At 39.9% G+C, this 24,783-nt stretch overlaps 1 pseudogene; it reads right to left on the reverse strand.

Annotated features, from left to right (window-relative positions):
- Positions 1-23,554: 23,554 nt before the first annotated feature.
- Positions 23,555-24,384, reverse strand: LOC127684945 (acidic leucine-rich nuclear phosphoprotein 32 family member B-like; annotated as a pseudogene).
- Between the last annotated feature and the right edge of the window lie 399 nt (positions 24,385-24,783).

Raw genomic sequence — 24,783 nt, forward strand, 5'->3', positions numbered from 1 at the left:
GACTTCTCAGAATTATACCAGCATTTTCATCAGAGACTATGAAAGCCAGAAGTTCCTGGGCATCCCATTTCCTTTTGATGAGTGTCATACAGACACTAAGGGAACACAAATGCAAACCCAGGCTACTATACCAAGCTAATTTCTCAATTAGCATAGATGTAGAAATCAAGGTATTCTATGACAAAAACAAATTTACATAATATCTTTTCAGAAATCCAGCCCTTCAAAGAATAATGAATGGAAAACACCAATAAAAGGAGGGAAACTACACACCAGAAAAAGCAAGAAATTAATCTTTTAACAAACCAAAAGAGAGAGAGAGAGAGAGAGAGAGAGAGAGAGAGAGAGAAACATAGCCCCACCTCTAATAAGAAAAATAACAGGAATTGGGCGTGGTGGCACACGCCTGTAATCCCAGGACTTGGGAGCCAGAGACAAGCAGATTTCTGAGTTTGAGGCCAGCCTCGTCTACACAGTGAAACCCTGTCTCGAAAAACTGAAGGATTGAAAAAAGAAAGAAAAAAATAACAGAAAGCAACAATCACTTTTCCTTAATATCTCTTAATACCAATGGAATCATTTCTCCAATAAAAAGACATAGACTAACAGACTGGATACATAAGCAGGATGCAACATTTTGCTGCATACAAGAAACCCACCTCACTCAGAAAGAGACACTGCCTCAGAGTAAAAGGGTAGAAAACAATTTTCCCAACAAATGGTCCCAAGAAATAAGTTGCTGTAGCCATCCTAATAGCGAATAGACTCAACTTTCAATCTAAAGTAATCAAAAAAGACAGAAGGACACTTCATACTCAAAGGAAAATTCTACCAAGATGAACTCTCAATTCTCAACGTAAATTATCCAAAAACAAGGGAAGCCACACTCATATAAGAAACTTTAACAAAGCTCACATTGCACCCCACACAATAGTACTGGGAGACTTCAAGACACCACTCTCATCAATGGACACATCAGGGAAACACAAACTAAATAGAAAAACAGTGAAAGTAACAGAAGTTATGAACCAAATGGATTTAACAGATATCTATAAAACATTTTATCCTAAAACAAAAGAATATACCTATCTCTCAGCACCTTACAGCACTTTTTCCAAAACTGACCATATACTCAGTCACAAAACAGACCTCTGCAGATATAAGAAGATTGAATTAATTCCATGCACCCTATCAGATCACCATGGACTAAGGCTGGTCGTCATTAACAACAAAAACAACAGAAAGCCAACATATATATGGAAACTGAACAACACTCTATTCAATGATAACTAGGTCAAGGAAGAAATAAAGAAAGAAATGAAGGACTGTTTAGGCCTGGCTGGGGTGGCACATTCCTTTAATCCCAGCATTTGGGAGGCAGAAGCAGGCGGGTTTCTGAGTTCAAGGCCAACCTGGTCTACACAGTGATTTACAGGACAGCCAAGGTTATACAGAGAAAACCCTGTCTCAATAAAACCAACCAACCAAAGAAACAAATAATAGACTCTTTAGAATTTAATGAAAAGGAAGGCACAACATACCCAAACTTATGGGACACAATGAAAGCAGTGCTAAAACAAAATCTCATAGCTCTGAGTGCCTCCACAAAGAAACTGGAAAGAAAGTACAATAACAACTTAACAGCATAGCTGAAAGCTCTAGAAGAAAGAGAAGCAAATACACACAAGAGGAGTAGACAGCAAGAAATTATCAAACTCAGGGATGAAATCAACCAAGCACAAACAAAGAGAACTATACAAAGAATCAACCAAACCAGGAGCGGTTTCTTTAAAAACAAAACAAAACAAAACAAAACAAAACAACAAGATAGACTAACCCTTAGGCAAACTAACCAGAGGGCACAGAGACAGTTTCTAAATCAACAAAATCAGAAATGAAAAGGGAGACATAAAAACAGATACTGAAGAAATCCAAAAAATCATCAGATACTACTACAAAAGTCTATACTCAACAAAAGTGGAATGTCTAGATGAAATGGACAATTTTCTAGACAGCCAGCAGGTACCAAAGTTAAATCAGGATCAGATAAATGATCTAAACAATCCCATAACCCCTAAAGTGTCCCAACCTGCAGGACAGTCAGCAGGGTCCTGGAACCAACTAGGGAAAGATGAGAGACAAGATAGACACGAAAAAACTGAACAGCAAGTCGAAATTCAGATCAAGCTGTCATTCTTTAATTTTCACACAAGGCTTTATAAAGGCAAGCAAGCAGGATTGGGAAGGGGTAGTGCGGGAAAGTCATTGTATTCGGGGAACAATCTCAGGGGACTAGCATCATTCTTCAGGAACAGTTTCTCAGAATTGTCTCTCAGGGTTTCAGCTAAGATTTGTCAGGTGCAGTAGGAACTTGGCATCATATTTCGATCATGAGGAGGTGAAGAAGAAAGGAGTTGCTATGTTAACCTAACCACAGGTGAGCTCTGTACTTACTTACCATCTAGCTTACTTGCCTAATCTTTAAACTAGTACATATTCTCCTAAAAAGAGCTTATAGAAAGCCAGCTGGAAATGGCTGAGTGGAGGTGGTTTTTGAAAACTCTGTTAGAATGGCACCAGGCACTAAAGAAATAGCACCCAACAGTAATCCCAGCACTCTGGGAGGCAGAAGCAAGCTGTTTTCTGAGTTCGAGGTCAGCCAGGTCTAAAGAGTGAGTTCCAGGACAGCCAGGCCTATATAGAGAAACCATGTCTCGGAAAAAAAAAAAAAAAAACCAAATCCAAAACACAGAACAAAACAAAACAAACAAAAAGAAGAAGACTTAATACCAATAGTCTTCAAACTATTCCACAAAATACAAACACAAAGAACACTACCCAAATCGTTTACTGAAGCCACAATGACTCTTATACCTAAACCACTCCAAAACCCAACAAGAAAGAGAACTTTAGACCAATTTCCCTTATGAATATTGATGCAAAAGTAATCAATAAAATGTTCAAAGTCCTTAGTGACCAAGGAATGCAAATCAAAACAACTCTGAGATTCCACCTTACACCAATCAGAATGGCTAAGATCAAAACCTCAGGTTAAAAACAGTTGTTGGCAAGGACATGGAGAAAGAGGCACACTCCTCGATTGCTGGTGGGATTGCAAACTGGGACAACCACCCTGGAAATCAGTCTGGAGGTTCCTCAGAAAATTGGAAACAGATTTAACCGAATATCTAGCAATACCATTCTTGGGAATATAGCCAAAAGATGCCCCACCATGTCAGAGGAGACCACGTTCCACCACTATGTTCATGTTCATGGCGGTCTTGTTGGTGAGAATCAGAAACTGGAAACAACCTACAAGTCCCATGACAGAAGAATGGATAGTGAAAATGTGGTTCATTTACACAGTGGAATAATACTCATCTATTAAGGACTACAAAGAGATCTTACATCTTACATTAAATGCTAAGGGCAGACCTTCTAGAAGATAATAAAGAAATGAGGGCTCTCGGGTTTGGCATTTTGCAAAGGATTTTTCTACACACAAGCTCCAAAAGTTTATTATGGAGGCAGACGCAGACTCCATAATAATGTTATTCAAACTCCATCTATGGATTAAAGGAGAGACTAGAACCACATAGGATCTCACAGGCGGCCATAGCTCTCTGGGTGCTGCTTACAATCCAGCTGCTGGGAAGACCCACCACACCTGCACCCTTTGCTAAGCTGCTTGTTCCTCCCCTTTATGAGAGATGACCCTGCACTTACCATGTCTGCAGTTTTGAGCTTCTTGTTCCTCCCCTTTATGAGAGATGACCCTGCACTTAGCATGTCTGAAGTTTTGAGCTTGTCTGAGCTCCCTCACAGCACCCAGTAGACACACTCACAACATAGCAAGCAGGACAAATCATGCCTGATCAGTTACAGAGAGGAAATTTCAGGCTTGGTAACCGGAAGAGCCTCCTCCTCTAATGACTGGCAGGGCCGTGTAGAGGTTCTGATTGGCTAATGTGTCTTGAGTGACATGAGCACCAACCTTAGGGTTAGACTGCACTGAAGAGAAACTACCCAGTGGTTCCAGCCTGTAACCAATCCTTTTCCAGATGTACAGATTTACATCTCAGTAACACTAGTGCCTTCCCTCTAATACTCTACCTATGTGCCCTCCCACCGAGCCCTAGAAGAACCCATAACTCCAGGTCCCTGCTGTTAAGTCGCCTGCTTCTCCCCTAGTGGGCAGAGATCCAGTGCTGAGCTCTTTGCTAATTTGGACCTCACCTGAGCTCCAGTCACAGCACTCAGCAGGCACTTACCCTTCCTCGCCAGGCATCAGGCTGGATAGCTTCCATATCCATCACTCAATATTTAGTGCAGTTGTCAATGTGTCCCACAACTGGATCGGGTCCCACAATATACCAACTAAAGAGAGATTGTCTGTAACAAGATATTGTTTAGTGCCTTCAGGCTGGGTTCACTTAAACAGCAAGTACTTTTCACCTGATAGTTCTGAGACAACCCTCAGAGCAAAGAAGGCAACACATGGTAAACACTGTGGAGCACTATTGTTAACCAGCACCTCTTCCTCAGTGGGTCTGAAAACAAACAACAACAACAAACTCACAGCTGCATTAGTAAAGGTTCTCCTGGTGAACAAAATGATAGAATGAGTCTCTCTCTATTATGTAGGAAATGTATTTATTAGAATGGCTCTCAGGCTGTGGTTCAACTAATCCAAAACTGGCTTTCGACCAATGGAAAGTTGAAGAATGCAATAGTTGTTCAGACCATGTGGTTAGATGTCTCTGCTGGTCTTCAGCATATACCTGAATTTCAGATAGGCTCTAATGCAGCAAAATTAATTAATTAATTAATTAAAATGAACTTGCTCTCTGGAGATAGGACAAGCAGAAAAAATGAAAGATCTGCCATCTTCAATATCCTTTGTGTAGGCAGATTGCTATTAGAAGCTGTGGCCTAATTTAAAGGTGAATCTTTTCACCTCGAGAGATCCAGATTAAGATTTTTCTCAGGTCCAGAAATAAAATTAAGAAAAACCCCTCAGAGTATCCAAGTCTTTGGATTTTAGTTAATTCAAGATGTGGCCACAATAAATGCTAGGTCTTTCAGCTTTAGAAAACACCCTCTTTATCACAGATGCTTTGTAGAAGAGTTTTTATGTAATCACACTTTAAGCTTTATTATATACCTAGAAGTAGACTGATTGGACTCATTGTTGCCTTTAAATCTTTCGCAAGCTCTATTGCATACTAAGTATCCTGGCAAATATTACCCTGGTATTAGATTCTCCCAGTGTGATCTAGATTGACAAAGTGAATCTGCACTGGGTTTCCATTCTCAACTGTTACCAGGGTTTGCTTTTCTATCTGATAATTGCAGGGATCCTCTCAACAGAAGTTAGAACCTCAAGTGACATGGAATGACTTGGACAGGAAACATTAGCAGTGCCAGTTTGCCAGTCCCATCTGTCCTTCTTTCTTGGTTCCTCTTGAGGTGGCAGAATGGGAAGAATGTCATTTGAGGGTAAGACTTGTTCTTGGGAGATATTTATGGCTACTGTTTAATAAGAAAACATTTCCTTATCTTTAGCCTAAGTCACTTTGCTACTGTAGCTGACCTGCTGGAGTTCTTCTGAGGCCAGAAACTGCATTCCCTGTTGTTTAGCACCTCATCATAAAGCAGCAGGTAATTATGTAAAGGATGAATTGCTAGATTCCCTTTCTTCTTGTCTACATGCCACTTGCATGTCAGGATAGGGAAGGTTGGCAGCAATAAACTTCTTTGAATCAGGAAAAAGAGTGACATCCACAGAAGAAAACACTTTTATAAAATCAAAACATAAATTCATATATAAATTCATGTTTGCATATTCATACATCACCATTCAAATCAGTTGGGTTGAGCTACATACTTATCTCATAATTACATACTTACACACACCTACATCCATACTTGCCTTTGTATATGGAGCAAAAGACTAAGTACCAAGTACCAGTATAAAAGGAACTCACTAATTCTGGATGAAAATTAAGTTCCAAACTTTATTGCAAAGAGAAAGAAAAAGCTTCTTACATTTTATTGCTAAGTGAATGAAATCCAAGTCTGTAAGGTTCTCTTTTTTAATACTAACACAGCCTTCTTATTAAGAAAAGACTTATTCTATCCCATGGTAAAGAAGCCTGCCTGTTCTTTCTGCTCTCTTTGAAGCTACTTCCATTTTCCTCTTTGCATCTGCATTCTGCATTTTGTTCTCTTACTTTTTTTACATTACCTTAATATTTCCTTCTTTCTTTCTTTCTTTCTTTCTTTTTTTTTTTTTTTTTTTTTTTTTTTTTTTTTTTTTTGGTTTCGAGACAGGGTTTCTCTGTATAGCCCTGGCTGTCCTGGAACTCACTCTGTAGACCAGGCTGGCCTTGAACTCAGAAATCCACCTGCCTCTGCTTCCCAGAGTGCTGGGATTACAGGTGTGTGCCACCACAGTGTGGCACATTAAAATTTCTAAGTTATCTCACTCTGAGTTCTCCTCTCTTGCTCAATCCTGATCTGATGTAGCAGTGCCTTCACCCCTAGTGCCTTATTCCCAGTGCCTTACACCCAATGCTATGTTCCCGAGGCTATGCTTGCAATGGAATCTTTAGTAGTCTTCTACCTTTTCTAGCAGAATACACCACGTGGTTTTTCCAAGCGTCCTTTTTTAACAAAAGTTTACTAGAACTTGAAACATAAATTCAAATCATTTATTCAAAAATAACTATACAAGAATGTTTGCTTGAAGCCGGGCAGTGGTGGCACATGCCTTTAATCCCACAACTTGGGAGGCAGAGGCAGGTGGATTTCTGAGTTCGAGGCCAAGCCTGGTCTGCAGAGTGAGTTCCAGGACATCCAGGGCTATACAATGAAACCCTGTTGCAAAAACAAACATATGAATATCACCCCCCCATAAAAAAATGAAAGATAATTTGCTTGCATACCATTAAGAGTATTTATCTTGCTAATAATCATTATCTATTAGTAGATCAACAGATTGGTTAAAAGGTAAAAAGCATAATTTTTGTTTTTAGTGAAGTTTTATATAGATAAACCCAGTCACCATTTTATCTTCTGTCCTTGCACCTATAGTAAATATTTCCTTGTCTTTTTATGACCTTTGGTTAATGGTTTTGCAATCTCTTGGAAAGTATTATACTGGAGTAGGTACTTAGTTGCTATCTCAGAAGCAATTAATTCATGATACTTGAAGATTGGAAGAGTTTTATTGTAGTTTTTATTTATTTATTTATTTTAGATTTTTTTTTTTTTGAGACAGGGTTTCTCTGTATAGCCCTGGCTGTCCTGGAACTCATTCTGTAGACCAGGTTGGCCTCGAACTTAGAAATCTGCCTGCCTCTGTCTTCCAGAGTGCTGGGATTACAGGCATGAGCCACCACTGCCCAGCTAGTTTTTTTATTATTATTATTACCAAGAAGGACTAAATAGCAGTGCTATTAGAAAAGAAATTAATAATTTCTAATATAATTTTTAACAATTTTTTTAAATTTTTTTTTATTTTTCGAGACATGGTTTCTCTGTGTAGCCCTGGCTGTCCTGAAATTAACTCTGTGGACCAGGCTGGCCTTGAACTCAGAAATCTGCCTGCCTCTCTCTTCCAAGTGCTGGGATTAAAGACATGTACCACCACCTCCTGCTAATTTTAACAATTCTTATTGGATCATTATTAAAAATTAAGAGTTGGGCATTGGTGGCACTTGCCTGTAATTACAGCACATAGGAGGCAGAGGCAGGAAGATTTCTGAGTTCGAGGCTAGCCTAGACACAGAGAGAGTTCCAGGACAACCAGGGCTATATAGAGAAACCCGGTTTCAAAAAACCAAAAAAAAAAAATATATGTACTTGTCTATATAGTATCACTACAAGACAATACTTCTTCATTCATCTGCCGAAATCTCTTCAAAATGGTGGGCTAATACCTAGTGATTGTTACATATATATTTAAGAATAAGAGGAAAAGCATATTAATAACAGGAATCTTTCCTAAAATGCAATCTTCTTGGCCTTGCCCAGGGAAGCAAATCTGTCATTAACTTCATCATTCCATGGCAGAACCAAGTCAAGATCACTGGCTAGTTTTTAACTTCTCTTTGACGGCTCTGGCTATACCAGGGAAAGAAAACTTAGTGTAGTAGAAAATCACAGAGAGAGAGAGAGAGAGAGAGAGAGAGAGAGAGAGAGAGAGAGAGAGAGAGAGAGACAGGGAGAGAGAGGGAAATCAAAAGTAATACCATGAAGAGGACACTGGAGAATTGAAACATGATAATTCTGTCATTTTAAGTGTTTAGAACCAATGCCTGTGTCCTTCCCCCAGCCTTGAGCAGGCTAAATAGATGTTAAGTTTTTGCCACAGTAGGATTTTAAGGACTCAGGTGGAGTCAGTTTCCTTCAGGAGTAGACTGCCCACTGAGCTTGCTTTGCAACTCAAACAAAGCAACCCAATCCAGCAGAAACTAATGGTGGATCTGTGGACTCTCCCAGGATAAACTCAGTGCTGACTATTTAACTTTGAGCCTTTATCAGAGAACTTTATCCTGGCTTTGTCCTCCCACCCTCTCCCACCCCGGTCATTTTTCATTTCCAGCCTCCCTTTCAGGTAACCCAGTTTGACCAAAGCTGCTAGACAGTTACAAATGGCATGCGATCATTTTCAAAAATGAATATTGCCAAGCATGATAGCATAGGTTATCATATCATCTCAGCACTTTGGGAGCAAATTGTATCAGTGAATTTGAAGCCACACTGGTCTATATATTCACTTCCATAATACAACACATCTCATCTAGACCTATTTTAAAAAAGAATGAGAGAAAGAAAGAAAGAAAGAAAGAAAGAAAGAAAGAAAGAAAGAAAGAAAGAAAGAAAGGAAGGAAGGAAGGAAGGAAGGAAGGAAGGAAGGAAGGAAGGAAGGAAGGAAGAAAGAAAGAAAAGAAGGAAGGAAGGAAGGAACAAGTATATGTTTGCATTGTCCAGAACCAGAGAGCAGTATCTAAAATTATGTTATTACATAGGACAATCTTGCAGTTTCCTATGAATTGGGAGAGAAGTAAACTTCAGTACAAAGAGGGGAACTTTTTAGATAGATACAAAAGAAATAGGTTTATTTTCCATAGCATTGTGATCAACCGTCAATCTGTCCCTCACGGTGAGTGACAAGAAGCCAACCCTAAATAGCAGTTTTAATGTTTTATAGGCAGAGGTCACATCAGCAAGGTTGCAGTTCAAACTTATTGGCTAAGCATATTGACCTTTAAATCTACTGGCTAGCAAGCATGACTCCCATTTGAACTCTACCTGGGACTTTCCAGAGGGTCAGGTGACTCTCAGTATATTCTGAGAATATTTTACTCAGGGATCCTGTGAGTGGAAAATGGAAATTGGCCTAGCTTTGACTCAAAGCAGGAGGGGGGAGCTGTAAGGAGGGTGTGGGACTGGGAAAACCCCCTTAGGGTCCCCCAGTACCATGATAAATGGAAAAAATTCACACTGTGTAAATCTCGACATTATAAAAGAAAAGCAAATCAGAAAAACAAGTTGACTTTCAACCTAGAACATGATTAGAGAAAATACCATAGTTAATAATATAGAAATTAATGAAAATTTATATTTGGCAATAATTAGAAACAGAAACAAAAGTCAGCTGGCCTTTAAAAAAATATAATTTTGAGTTTTTTACTTTTGTACGAGACAGGGTTTCTTTTAGAATATCAGCTGACCTTGATTCACTAACTAAACAATATTATATAATACATATTGAATCTATAATAAAGAACAGTATATATTTAATTCTATCCTTTTGGGCCTCCATTGCTACCATAACAGTCTTCTCCAATAGAGTACTGAGGAATTATTTGACAATGTTTGGGTTAGAAGTAAAGGAGAATGTTCTTAAAAGGGTTGTCTGTTCATGGACATATATATTGTTAATCTTGGGATGACTCCTAACTTTAAAAGCCTGGGACAGTGCCGGGCATGGTGGCACATGCCTGTAATCTCAGCACTTGGCAGGCAGAGGCAGGCGAATTTCTGAGTTCGAGGCCAGCCTGGTCTACAGAATAAGTTTCAGGACAGCCAGGACTACAGAGAGAAACCCTGTTGCAAACAAACAAAAAAACAAAAAACAAAACAAACAAACAAACAAACAAACAAAAGCATGGGATAGAGCATAACTATTCTTGAGATAAAGTTTGAAAAATATTCCTCTTTGGTTTCTATAATTGTAAAGGATGATTTTCTGTGTTCTGATCTTCCAAAGAACACCTCTGTATTTCTATTGTTATCATAAAACACACCATGGAGAAAGCAAACTATAATTGAAGGCATCAAATCAGGCTTACAGTTCCAAAGAGTTACATTCAATAATTGCAGGATAAACATAAGCATCAGATAGAGCTGAGAGCTCATATTTTGAACTTCAGACAAGAGGTAGCGAGCAAAATGGGCATGGTCAGCAGATTTTTAAAGTCTGCAAATACACCCATGTTGTTAAGAGCACTGCTCAGCACTCTTTACTTCCTAGCACTCACATGGAAGCTCACCATGGACTGTAACTACACTTACATAAGAATCATAAATCAAAATAGTTGGGTATGAGCTGGTGTCTGGAAGTGACTTGGATGGGTTCATAAATGAGACTTTTTCTGTCAGTCATGATATATAGATTCAAAATTTAGTGATATTAAAAATATACTTCTTTTGTCAAGGATGAAGCCTGGGCTTAGAGGGGAATTCTAAGAGCAGGGGTGTCTGGGAGCAGCAAAAACAAAGGACTAGCACTCAAATACTGGGTCCAAGCTGGAGGCTTATGCTCTGCTGGAGACAAGTTTCCAGCCTGCTTTTTCTTAGTAACTCTTTCTTTCTCTGTGATTTGTTTCTCTGGAGATCTCTCTCTATGACCTCCTGGAGATTCTTCCCCAAGAACTTCACCCTAGCTATTATAAAGGCTTTTATTTTACATACCCAAGCAGTTATTTACTCCAAAGTCCCTTTTCATTGTCTTAAGAATCAGCACCCCTTGAGCCCAGGCCCTTCATACTTAGGATAAGGTAGGCAGACATTTTCTTTTAACATTACAAAACATTCAGGGATCTCAATGCTTCCATTAGCACAGATGCTAAACTAGCTGGCTAGGAACCAGTCCTGAAATTAGCATTTCTATCACATCTGGGCCTAACCTTGCTCTGTCCAGGTCCACTCAAGAATTTGCCTGCCTTTGTAAGCATAAACAACAGCAACAGCAGCAACAACAGCAACAACAAATTTAGCTGGGAAGAATATCCTGTGATCACCACTTCCTAATCTCTTTATGGCTTACCTCCTTCCTTACCATCTTTCTAACTAGTTGGCTCTCACCACACCCGCTTTTGTTCTATTAGATTTGGAAAGTTTCTCATAATTCATATTGCATCCTTAATTTTTGAGAAACAAAACATTTTTGAACCCATGTTTTAAACATCTTTTCCACAGCCTTAGGTGCTGTTCTGAAGGTCCTATCATTTAACATTTGCTGAGGCATTAGCCACACCTTTGCCTCCTGGACTAGTGCTGTCTGTGCAGGATTGTCCTGGAGTCATTTACATTAACAAGAGAAAGCCCAGGCGTGGTGGCTCCAAATGAAGAAGAAGAAGAAGAAGAAGAAGAAGAAGAAGAAGAAGAAGAAGAAGAAGAAGAAGAAGAAGAAGAAGAAGAAGAAGAAGAAGAAGAAGAATAGGAGGAGGAAGAGGAGAAGGAGGAGGAGGAGGAGGAGAAGGAGGAGGAGGAGGAGAAGGAGGAGGACGAGGAGGAGGAGGAGGAGGAGAAGAAGAAGAAGAAGAAGAAGAAGAAGAAGAAGAAGAAGAAGAAGAAGAAGAAGAAGAAGAAGAAGAAGAAGAAGAAGAAGAAGAAGAAGTTAGACTCTAGAGAACAAAATAACCCTTTTAAAAAAATGGGTACAGAGCTAAACAACGAAATTTCACCTGAGGAATAGTGAATGTTTTTGTGTGTTTAAGCATGATTCCCCTTCCCTTTTCATTGGTTTCAAATGTTAAAAATCAAATTCCAAGCAAATGTTCTGTTCAATATATATATATATTTTTTAGAAGGGGTTCTTTCTGTTGGTTGTTGGTTTTTTGTTTGTTTGTTTTGTTTTGTTTCTGCTAATGTTCTATTACTTGCTTTAACAATTTCCTCTTTTTTTGTTTCTGTTTTTCGAGACAGTGCTTGTCTGGGTAGCCCTGGCTGTCCTGGAACTCACTCTGTAGACCAGGCTGGCCTCGAACTGAGAAATCTGCTTGCCTCTGCCTCCCAAGTGCTGGGATTAAAGGCGTGCACCACCACCGCCCCGCTGGAGTCTAACTTCTTGAGTTCTTTGCATATATTGGATATTAGTCCTCTGTCAGATGTAGGGTTGGTAACAATCTTTTCCCAATTTGTTGGTTGCTGTTTTGTCCTATTGACAGTGTCCTTTGCCTTACAGAAATTTTGTAATTTTATGAGGTCCCATTTGTTAATTCTTGATCTTAGAACATAGGCTATGAGTGTCCTGTTCAGGTAAATTTCCCCTGTTCCCAAAGTATTTTCAGCTGAGGAATATCGAATGGCAGAGAAGCACCTAAAGAAATGTTCAACATCCTTAGTCATCAAGGAAATGCAAATCAAAACAACCCTGAGATTTTACCTCACACCAGTCAGAATGGCTAAGATTAAAAACTCAGGAGACAGCAGGTGCTGGTGAGGATGTGGAGAAAGAGAAACACTCCCCCACTGCTAGTGAGATTGCAAGCTGAAACAACCACTCTGCAAATCAGTTTGGCAGTTTCTCAGAAAACTGAGCATACTACTACTGCAGGACCCTGCTATACCACTCGTGGGCATATACCCAGAGGATTCTCCAGCATGCAATAAGGACACATGCTCTGCCATGTCCATAGCAGCCCTATTTATAAAAGCCAGAAGCTGGAAAGAACCCACATGTCCCTCAACAGAAGAATGGATACGGAAAATGAAGTGTATGTACACAATGGAGCAATTAAAAACAATGAATTCATGAAATTCTTAGACAAATGGATGGAACTGGAAAATATCCTGAGTGAGGTAACCCAATTACAACAGAACACACATGGCATGCACTCACTGATGAGTGAGTATTAGCCCAGAAGCTTGGAATACCCAAGACATAGTTCACATATCAAATGATGCCCAAGAAGGAGGAAGAACAAAGTATGGATTCTCTAATCCTTCATAAAAGGGGGAACAAAATACCTAGAGAAGGAGATACAGAGACAAAGGGTGGAGCAGAGTCTGAGGGAAAGACCATCCAGAGACTACCATACCCAGGGATCCATCCCATATGCAGTTATAAAACCCAGACAATATTATGAATGCCCGCAAGTGCTTGCTGACTGAAGCCAGATATAGCTGTCACCTGGGAGGCTCTGCTAGTGCATAAGAAATACAGAGAGGGACACTCAACCAGTCATTGAACTGAGCACAGGATCCGCAATGGAGGAGCTAGAGAAAGGACCAAAGGAGCTGAAGGGATTTGCAGTGTCATAGGAAGAACAACAATATGAGCCACCCAGTATTACCAGAACTCCAAGGGACAAAAAACCACAGAGTACACATGGAGTTACCCATGGCACCAGATACATAGGCAGCAGAGGATAGCCTTGCTAGACACCAAAGGGAGGAGAGGCCCTTGGTCCTGGAAAGACTTGAAGCCATAGTTTAGAGGAATACCAGGATAGAGGAGCAGGAGAGGGTTGATTGGGGAAGGGGAGATGGCTTATGGGATTTTCCATGGAGGGAGGAACCAGGAAAGGGAACAACATTTGAAATGTAAATTAAGAATATATCTAATAAAAAAAAACCCACACAAAACAAACCAATTGCATTAACTGAGATGATATATTGCCCTATACAGGTGAGCATGTGTTACTTCATTGAGGCCTCAGTCTGAAGAAAAATATCAAAAAGGATAATGCCACCAAGACCTGTAACAAATGGGGAAAGGAAAATGAACTACACTTAATGGAATCCTAAACAGAAAAAGAATTTTCTCCCTTTGCAAAAAGGGAGATCACTGATGAGAGACAGTGTTGAATCTTTGAAATGGAGGAAGGTTCTTCAATTTGAATTGTGGATTTCTATAAAAAGTAATTCTTCCCAAGATTGGTTGATGGTATCTCTACTGGTAGCTGCATTTGTCCATGTAGCAAATCCATTGGGAATTTATATCATGTTCATGTATTTTCTTATTCCCTCTGAAGGCAATGTCACACATGTGGAGATCAGACGTCACATCATGGGAACCAGCTCTCTCTTCCCACCATGTAAGGTCCCTGAGAATCTACTCAAGTTAAGAGGCTTGTTGGACAGTGCTTCTTTATGTAGATCCAACTAATGAGATTAGAAATGACTTAACATTAGAGGTAAAAGATTAATTACTTTTCCACAGGGAAGGAGCTGTTATGTGCCTTAATTGGTATCAGGAATGTTTTTTCTAAATGAATGTATGTAAAAAGCACTGTTGAGAGGTATGCTAGAAATATTGCAAAATTATTATTATTGCTAGGCATAAACATGAAATTTTTACTTTGAGAAAATTTGCTTCCTCTTATATATAGCAGAAAGGTAGGATATAGCACATGAATTACACTTTAAAGTCCCAAATAGGAGTTACAATTAATATAACTGAAAGTTTGCAAGCTTACACAGACTTTACCAATGCATTATGGCTACAGATATGGATCTGAAACTTTGTTCTCAAGGTAGGCCTTCCTTATGTTCTTCAGGAAATGCAACCCTGTCACATGGTGCCAAGCCTCACCCTATTTGTGTGATACCTTTAATCTGGAGTTTGCTCTGTAACTGAGGCTACACCACTCCCAAAGGCCTTTCTTCAGTGACTCAAACATCTCTACACAGGGCCAAGTCTAAGGTGTTCTCCATGACATTTCCAATCCCACAGTTTCCACACTGTCAAACAAATAACATCTGCAAAACTATTGCATATTGTATGATTCTACTGTGGGCACAAAGTGTAGCCTTCAACTTTTATAGAGCAAGACTTCCATTTACTGACTGTCAGGAAATACTTTCAAAAAAGTTTTGACAACGGGACTGATTTTTTTCTTTATTGCATTCAATTTTGTATCTCTACTCCACAAATATTAGTTGATCTGATAAAGACAATATTTCACTTCAGTGATACTTTCTACAGTTAATAATTCATGATTTGCCTGTCCAAGAAAACCAAAAAACATAGATTTTTTGTTAATAGGAATATCTCATACACTAACCTGTCAGTTGTTTTTAGGGCTTCATACACCAGGTCTACATCATGAACATGGCTCTCAGAATTGTATGTAAACTGACTACAATAGCTACTTAACCTCTAAAAGCCCAATGGTTATTACGGCTGGAATTTCGAAAGATGTCCACCATCTTCATATAAGCAACATATCACATTTGTCCTAGAAATACTCACATTATCTTGATATATATATATATCACTTTACTGTCCCTTACTATGATAAACATAATGGAAAGCAATAGGGAGGAAAATGTCTTTTTGTTGTGTTTTTTTCAAGACAGGGTTTCTCTGTATAACCCTGGCTGTCCTGGAACTCACTTTGTAGACCAGGCTGGCCTTGAACTCAGAAATCTGCCCGAGTCTAACTCCCAGATTACTGGGATTACAGGCATGTGCCACCACTGCCCTGCAAGGAAAATGTCTTTATTTGACTTGTACTTACTATGGATTAAGATGGAGAGAAAACAAAGAATGAATTAAATCAGTGTAGGAATCTAATAGCCAGAATTATAGTACAGACCATAAAGGAATGCTTTATACCCCTTTAGTCTCCAGACTCTCATCCAGCTACTTAATACATATATATTTAGCCTCTATATACATTGAATGAATGTGTGTGTGTGTTTGTGCTCACATATGTGAATGTACGTGAATGAAGGTTCACATACAGAACACAAACTAATGACATATATTTTCGAGCTACTGTGAAATACATTTGTATATTGCCTTCTGTAAGTGTTGAGAACTAAACTCAGGTCCTCTGTAAGGACAAGTGTGCTCTTATTCAGGGTGCCATGCCTCCAGCATCCTTACATACCTTTCTTGTACATCTGTGAATAACCTGACAGGGGTCACAGTACAGGATGGCCTGTGTCCTCAACATCAATCATAAATCAAGTCAATCCCCCCACTCATTAGACTAAAGACCACTGCACTGTATACATTTTCTTTTTTTTCTTTTTCTTTTTCTTTTTCTTTTTCTTTTTCTTTTCTTTCTTTCTTTCTTTCTTTCTTTCTTTCTTTCTTTCTTTCTTTCTTTCTTTCTTTCTTTCTTTCTTTCTTTCTTTTTAAATTGGATTTGGTTTTTTTGAGATAGGGTTTCTCTGTATAGCCCTGGCTGTCCTGGAACTCACTCTGTAGACCAGGCTGGCCTCAAACTCAGAAATCTGCCTGCCTCTGCCTCCCAGAGTGCTGGGATTACAGGCATGCGCCACCACCGCCTGGCTATTTTTTTCTTTTATTACTATTAATCGTTCCATTTGTTATACTTCAAATGTTGTTCTTCCAATGGAGTTGCAATCCCCCTCAGCTCCTCCTGCCTTTCTGCTGGCTCACCTGCAATGTTCTCTGAGTTCAGCATAATGATTGGCTCCAAACATTCGCCTCTGTATTGGTCAGTTGCTGCCCTGACCTCCCTAGGAACTGCCAAACTCGGTGCCTGTCCTTCAGTGCCTCTTGACCACAGTAACAGTGTTGGGGTTGGCGTCTACACACAAGATGTATCCCTACGTGGGGCTGTTCCCCAGTCGGAGGCTCAGCCATTAAAGGTAGGGCTCACAACCAACAATATTGTATACAAGAAGGGCATTGGTGGCAGATGCCTGTAATCCCAGCACTTCCGAGGCAGAGGTGGGCAGATTTCTGAGTTCGAGGCCCCAGCCTGGTCTATGGAGTGAGTTCAAGGACCGCCACGGCTATACAGAGAAACACTGTCTTGATAAACCAAAAAGAAGGAAGGGGATTTATGGTTAAAGACACAAAAACATTCCCTATTCCTCAGGTGAAAATTCTTTGTTTAGCTCTCTACCCCATTTTTTTAAAAGGGTTATTTGGTTCTTTGGAGTCTAACTTCTTTTTTAGATTACAGGTGTGCACCATCACTGCCTGACCAATAATTTCCTCTCAATGCCTTATAATAGCTAGTGTACTGATATGGCATAAGCTTAAAGACCTCCAAAGTTCAAGATGCTTAAATATAGTATATGTGATGGTTTGACTAAGAGTGTCCACTGTAGGACCATATGTTTAAGTGCTTAGTCATAAGAGAGTGGCAGTACTTGAAAAGATTAGAAGAATAACAAGTTCTGGGCCTCAATAGGTGTGAGTTCTGAAATTCCAAAATCCTACAACGTACAGGATCCCTCTCCCTGTCCCTCTCCCATTCCCTCTTTCTCCCTCCTTCTTTACCTCCTTCCCTCCCCACCTCCCTTCCTTTCTTTCTTCCTTCCTTCCTTTCCTTCTTCCCTCCATATAGGACATGATATACATTACTTAGCTACTTATTTAGCTCAATGTCTGCTGAGCACCACTAGCTTTTATACCATGATGAGAATGCACTATCATCTCAAACTCTAAGCATTCACAATTAAATCTTTTTCTTCAACAAAAAATGTTTGGCCAGGCTGGAGAGATGGATCAGTGGTTAAGAGTACTAAATGCTCTTCCAAATGTCCCGAGTTCAAATCCCAGCAACCACAAGGTGGCTCACAACCATCCATAAAGAGATCTGATGCCCTCTTCTGGGGTGTTTGAAGACAGCTACAGTGTGCTTACATGTAATAATTTAAAAAAAAAAGTATCTTAAAAAAATGCTTTGGTCATGGTATTTCCTCATAGCAATAGAACATTAACTAAAACAACATTTTAGTGTGTGTGTGTGTGAAGAAATTCGCATGTGCAATATTCCTAGTGGTAGTATATACTAAAGTTGTGCGCCACCACCGCCCAGCTCAAATTTATTTCCTATTTTCCAACAATTCTACTACAAGTGTGTGTGTGTGTGTGTTATTTTGGATTTTTTCCTTAAAGTACGGAGGGAGACTGTATAAAAATTAGTTGCTATCAGCAGCATTGAAATAGCATGTCAAGGAACTAGAGAGATGTCTCAGTGGCTAAGAGCACTGACTATTCTTTCAGGTTCTTGAGTTTGAATCACCCACACCCACAGAGCACACAGTCATGTGTAACTCCAGTTCTTTTTGTTTGTTTTTTGTTTTTTGTTTTTTGTTTTTTGAGACAGGGTTTCTCTGTGGAGTCCTGGCTGTCCAGGAGCTCATTCTGTAGTACAGGCTGGCCTCAAACTCAGAAATCCACCTGCCTCTGCCTCCCAAGTACTGGGATTACAGTAACTCCAGTTCTATGAGGATCTAGCCCACTTTCCTTGCCTCTACAAGCATCATGCATTTGATACATTGATATACATGCAGGCAAAACAACCATACTCATAAAATAAACAAAACAGCCATACACATAAAATAACCAAATACTTTCAAAAATTGATATGGTCAGTTTATTTTTATGAATGAGTAAATATACTCATAAAATACATAAACACTTGAACACAAAAATATATAATTAACATAAACATAAACAGAAAATACATAAATATATAAATAAAATGAAATTAAAATCTGGGGTTGATGGGAGGAAAAATAGTATGATTTTGTCCCTATTTGTGACTTGCCAAATTTTTTTAGAAAATGATTAATTTGTTTGTCAAACTGAGGTGATAATATCATTGAAGGTGGGAAGACTGAGTATCTGTACATTTTGAGAAGTAAAACATGGTGCTAGAATTAATGTGTGTTGGGTGGATATGTTTATGCACATGAATGAAAGTATCTGTGAGAGAAAAGATAATGGCAAATATTTACACTGGGGTTACTGTGACATGTAGCATTCACACAAGTGCTCTACCACAGACCCTCACTGTGATCCTACATGCAAATTTAAAGTCTAATAAGATAGCAGTTTATAAAGTATCAGGTTGGCAAGCATCCATGAGTTTAACAACACAGTCTGCTAAGGTGGACCCATGAAAACAGAGACTCCAGCATGAACAGCCCCAAGCAATATCTAGGGAAACTGGGGATATTTAGCAAAGTGACAAGTCCACTGACTCACTGAATCTAGCAATCCATTCCTGGGAACTCACCCTAGAGACTTTCTTAAACACCCATCTACTTTGTGGGTGTTTGCTAACACTTATTAAAGCTGATGATAGAGTGGACTCACACCCAAGTATGCCTGGGTGTGGGAGCCTGTCAATAAACCATGGTACAGCTACTCAAAGGAATATCACTGTTGTTATGAGTTCCTTGATTTTCTTTTGGTTTGGAGGACGTTCTGTAGAGAAACTGTATTGGATTTCACCTCATGTCAGAGAATCACCTATTCCCACTCTTTGGCATATCTGTGTTTTTAGTTGTCTATGATCATCATTGATTTGTTTTTTTTTTTTAACTTAAGTGATCAATATGGGCAATACATTGGGTTTTGCTTTTGAAGAAATTATCATACATTATTGTCTCCATGAGCTATTAACCTTCAAATGTCAACAGCATATATCCCATAGTCAACTGAAGAAACATCAGTTGTTGCCATTCCTAGATAAGAAAGGGTAGATGGTACGTCTATGAGAGATTGTGTTGATTGATGATTGATATGGGAAGGCTCATCCACTGAGATGGCAATAACCTTAAGCCAGTGGGCATGGGTTGGATAAGCAAGCAAGGTGACCAGAAGACAGTGACTAAGCAGGAGAAAAGTCAAGTAAACATGTTTGCTCATGGTTAGTGCCTTGATGTTCTTAGTTTGTGTATCCTCTTGTAATAATTAATTGTCATCTGGTAGTATCAGATTAAAAAAACACATTCTTTATCAAGTTGCATTTGGTTAGTGTGGTTTTTGTTTTTTACAGCAAACAAAAAAACAATTTATAAGAAAAAATTAGTACTCCAAAATTGAGTTTGTGGTTGCAAAGGACCTGGGAATTTCACTTTGGAAGAATTGGAGGATGTTAGGACCCAAAGCATAGACAGCAATCCACAGAGCTTAACGAGTCTTGGAGGAGCTGGAAAATCAGATTGTTGAGGGTAATGCAGAGAGTAGATGTCAAGATCCTAAGAGTTCAGTGAGAAATAGGCTCTATGAATAATAAACCAGAGGTCATTTGTGTGATATTTTGTCAAAAATATTTCTGAGTTTTCAAATGTCCTGAAAAATTGACTGAGCCCAAAGTAAAACCTAACGAGATTATTTCTTTGACAAAAGATTGATTCTGCTGGATGATCACTACTGAGCCATTAAGGTACAAAGTGAAAAGGAGCAACAAGTGGGGCAAAAGTAATGATAAGCCTGAACTCTGTAAGAAAACAAAAAACAAAAACAACCAAAAAAAAAAAAAAAACCCAAAGGCAAACAACAACAAAAACCCAGCACTAGTTAGTTTTAGGTGATAGTCAATTTTTGAAAACGATAGGAATTTTTTCTAGGGAATTATTAGCATTAAAGAGAAGACTTTTGGCCTGGAGAGATGGCTGAGAGGTTAAGAGCCCTGAATGCTCTTCCAGAAGTCCTGAGTTCAATTCCTAGCAAGCACATGCTGGCTTGCAGCACTGTGTAATGGGATCTGATGCCCTCTTCTGGTTTGTCATAAGCGTTGGCTCTGTACTCACACACATAAAATGAATAGCTCCTGCTCTGCACAGGAAGCCTGGAAGACACTCTAAAGATGCCACCCAGCTAATTTTGCATCTGTGCTTGTCAGACACAGGCAAGATCGCTGAATCTTTGCAGTGTTAAAAAAAAAAAGTACTCTCTTCTAAGTATCAAGGGACTGGGGTCACAAGTGTTGATTCATAGAATAATCAAAGGGGCCCTGGGGTAAATAATACAATGCATATGTAATTAAAAACAACCTGAGTTTTCAATCTGCATGACGTGAGCTAGCAGGAAATGATAGAAGTTCATTTTTACAATTTTTCTGTAGTGAGAGTTGAGTGAGATACCTTAAGATCCCTGAAGATTGAACAGCTCTTCAAGATTTTTTTCTTTTCTTTTCTTTTTGTTAAAGATTTAGTTATTATTATATGAAAGTACACTGTAGCTATCTTCAGATACACCAAAAGAGGGCATCAGATCTCATTACAGATGGTTGTGTGCCACCATGTGGTTGCTGAGATTTGAACTCTAGACCATTGGAAGAACAGTCAGTACTCTTACCCAATGAATCATCTCACCAGCCCAGGAATTTTTTCTAAAGTCGTTTCTGAGGTCAGAAACCCAAAGAATTATTTAGACAGCGGACACAGCTCTTTTAAAATGTTTCCTAGCAGCTATCCAAATAAGGTTGTCTGAAGAGCAAAAACAGATCATTTAGAATTACTACCAGTACTGTTATTATTACTATTATTGGTTTTTGGAGACAGGGTTTCTCTGTGTAGCCCTGGCTGTCCTGGAACTCACTCTGTAGACCAGGCTGGCCTCAAACTCAGAGAATCCACCTGCCTCTCTGCCTCTCAAGTGCTGGGATTAAAGTCGTGCACCACCACTGCCCAGCTGTTATTATTAGTTTTATTATTTTTGTTTGCTTTCTGATTTTGATAAACCACGAATTACTTTTAAAAGTTTTTTTTTAAAAAAAAAACTTGGACAGTAAATCCAAGAATTCTTCTAGAAATCCATGAGCTAGCCAGCGAGATTTTTGAATTTTTGGTAGCACAGAGAGAGCTGTCTTGAGTGGAAAGACACCTGTCTTAAACAGAGAGTTTTTAGAATAGCAAGAGACAGTTGGAGCAGAGTAGAAACCACACACACACACACACACACACACACACACACACACTCACACACACACACACACACACACAGAGAGAGAGAGAGAGAGAGAGAGAGAGAGAGAGAGAGAGAGAGAGAGAGAGAGAGCACAGGGGCAATCAGTCTGGGAAAGCATCTCATCTGCAAAGCCAACTCAGCACAACATAAGCCATCAGCTTGGACCTATGGTTTGACTTCAAGGTGCTTGTTTCCCTGATTCTCTCAAACACCCTTAGGAACCCACACCTAGGCAAGGTTGGTCCTTGGCATTTGTGTTTTTTTTTTCCTTTCTATATGTGAGAATTATGATGTTGATATATTTACTGCTTAGACTACAAGTAATGATTACCAGGTAGCATTAGCTCCTGAGCAATCTACATTCACAGTGTCATTTACATGATTTTCAGCTAAGACCCTGTAGCACAAGAAGAACATCCCACAGGCATTTCTGTTCATCATTTTTATAATTTACATATGTTTCTGCATGACTTTGAGCTAAGAATTCCATTAAAAATCTCTGCTTTTACCTTGTGAGCAAGTTCATGAGAAGATTTAACTTAGCATGCTTAGGAGTAGGCAAACTTGTATGTGAACATAACCACATTCCCTAAGTAAAGTCTCAATGCTTCCTTTTTTAGAAGAAGACCATTGCTTTGGAAATGGTGCCCATGTTCTCTTTGCAAGAGAACAAATAAATAGAAATAAATAAATAAATTCTGATCTCTCCTGTCTAGATAGTTGTGCGGGATATTCCCGGTAGTTAAGTTAAATATCTGGAATGAGCTAACACCCAAATAGCTGGCTATTGTGGGGAATTTTCTTAATTATAGCGTTCGAAATAGGAGAACCCTTATATGGTCTGGATGTTTGAGTTGATAAGATCCACCTTTAATCTAGGCCACAGCTTCTGGTGGCGGCTCACATACATAAAGGACTCTGAAGATGACACATCCCTCCTTCTGTTTGTCTACTTGCCCTACCTCTGGCCAGCAGGATCATTTTCTTTTTAAACTGGCATTACAACTTATTTCTTCAGAATTCTGATATACACTGAAGGCCAGCTGAGGCATGAGGCCACATGGACTAAACTGCTACTGGATTCTTGAACTTTTCCCTGGTAGACAGGCACTGCTGGGCTAGTAGAACGACACAGCTCTTGAGCCATTCTAATAATCCTTTCCAACATGATAGAAGGATTGAATCTATCAGTTCTCTTTATCTAGAGAACCTTTACTAATACAGCTGTGGGGTTGGTTCTTGTTTTTTTTTTTTCAAAATATTAAGATTTTATTTACAAAGCTTTTCCTGTTTTACAGAAAGTAAAAATGTTGTTGCAGTCGCAGTGTAACTGGCACGTAGGGCAGTCCACTCACCAATCACAACTGTCAGGATACAGCAAGAGTCTTACAGGACAACCTAACAATGTTTACAATGTTATTGGGGTGAAGTCCCCAGGCTTGATGGTGGATTACCAGCAGGCTAAAGGGAGGAAGGCAGAATGTGGTGGGAACTATTCTTTGGCTCTTTGGGTGGGGGTATCCTGGGGCTTGTATCACAGCTACCTTTTGAAAACAGCTACGAAATCCAGGAGCAGTCCAACCAATACTCAACAGTTCTGTTTCTTGCAGGTTGTTTCAGGTCTTAATCATCTTCTCCTTTGTCATCTGTTTTTCTCTTTCTCTTTTCACCCTTCCTACTTTCTTCCTCCTCTTCATCCACATCTTCCTCCCCACTTACTTCATCTTCATCATCTTCTACTTCTACATCCTCATCTGCATTCTCTTCTTCCTCACATCCTCATCTTCCTCTTCCTCCTCTTGGTCTTTGTCCACACCATCCTCCTCTCCATTCGAGTCTGGGGCTTCCTCTACTCTCTCCACCTCCACATCGGAGTCAGGTGCTTCCTGGTCCCCTCAGCCATAACCATTCGTATAGGACAGCTGGGGCAGGAGCATGAAGATAGTTTCTCAGTAATTACCCGGGTTAGTGATCTCACAGCTGACCAGATCCAGGCTTTTCAGACAATCCAACCTTTTCAAGGGCTCCAAGGTGCTGATATCTTTCAGGTTATTTCCACTTAGGTTCAGATGTGTGAGGCTTGAAAGTTCTTCTGCTAGTCTGTCTGGGAAGATTCTTTTTTCATTGAACTCAAGCTTTTTCAGTTTAGGTAGCTTCGGGAGGTCAGAGACTGAAAACAAGCGCACACTTATGAAGCTGGGGAACTCTAAGTTCACAAATTCATCTGATAACCCCTCAATTTTTCCATCCATTGCTTTGCAATTGTCCAACAAAAGTTCTAGAACAGCTGCCGGGGTCCAGTTCCTCAGCTCCAGTTCCTCCTCTTCTTGTCCATGTTCCCCCTGTCCCCCTTCTCCAAACTTAATTTTCCGCGGTGGGGTCGGAGCAGGGGAGAGGAAACCTGACCTGCGCGTTGAGGGCCATTGGAGGGAGGCAGTTGGAGGAGGCAGCATGGTACCGGGCAGCTTGTGGGCATGCAGAGCCCCTGGAGCCAAATTTCTCCTGGGGAAAGAGAGAAACCATTGAGGGAAAAGAGGGCTGGAGCGCGGCTCTGGCCTCACTACCGCCTCCCCTGGCCAAGGCCACGCACTGCGCTTAAGCCGGTGGCTGCTCACCTCCACTTGGCCCAGCTCAATGCTGCTCAGCTCTAGAGCACCAGGTGCAGCCAGGACTGGGGAGGCTCATGGAGGGCGGGGCCGGACCCGGACCCGCCTTAAATTCAGCCAAGCAAGGGTTGTTCTTTGTTTGTTTGTTTGACCAAAGCCCTGAGGAAGGCATGCCGGTTAACAAGCATGCTACACAGGGTTTTGTCATGGGGTTTTGTGCTTGGCTCTGAGGGTTGACTCCGTAAC

This window comes from Apodemus sylvaticus, chromosome 5 (genome assembly GCF_947179515.1).
Source record: "Apodemus sylvaticus chromosome 5, mApoSyl1.1, whole genome shotgun sequence".
NCBI lineage: Eukaryota > Metazoa > Chordata > Mammalia > Rodentia > Muridae > Apodemus > Apodemus sylvaticus.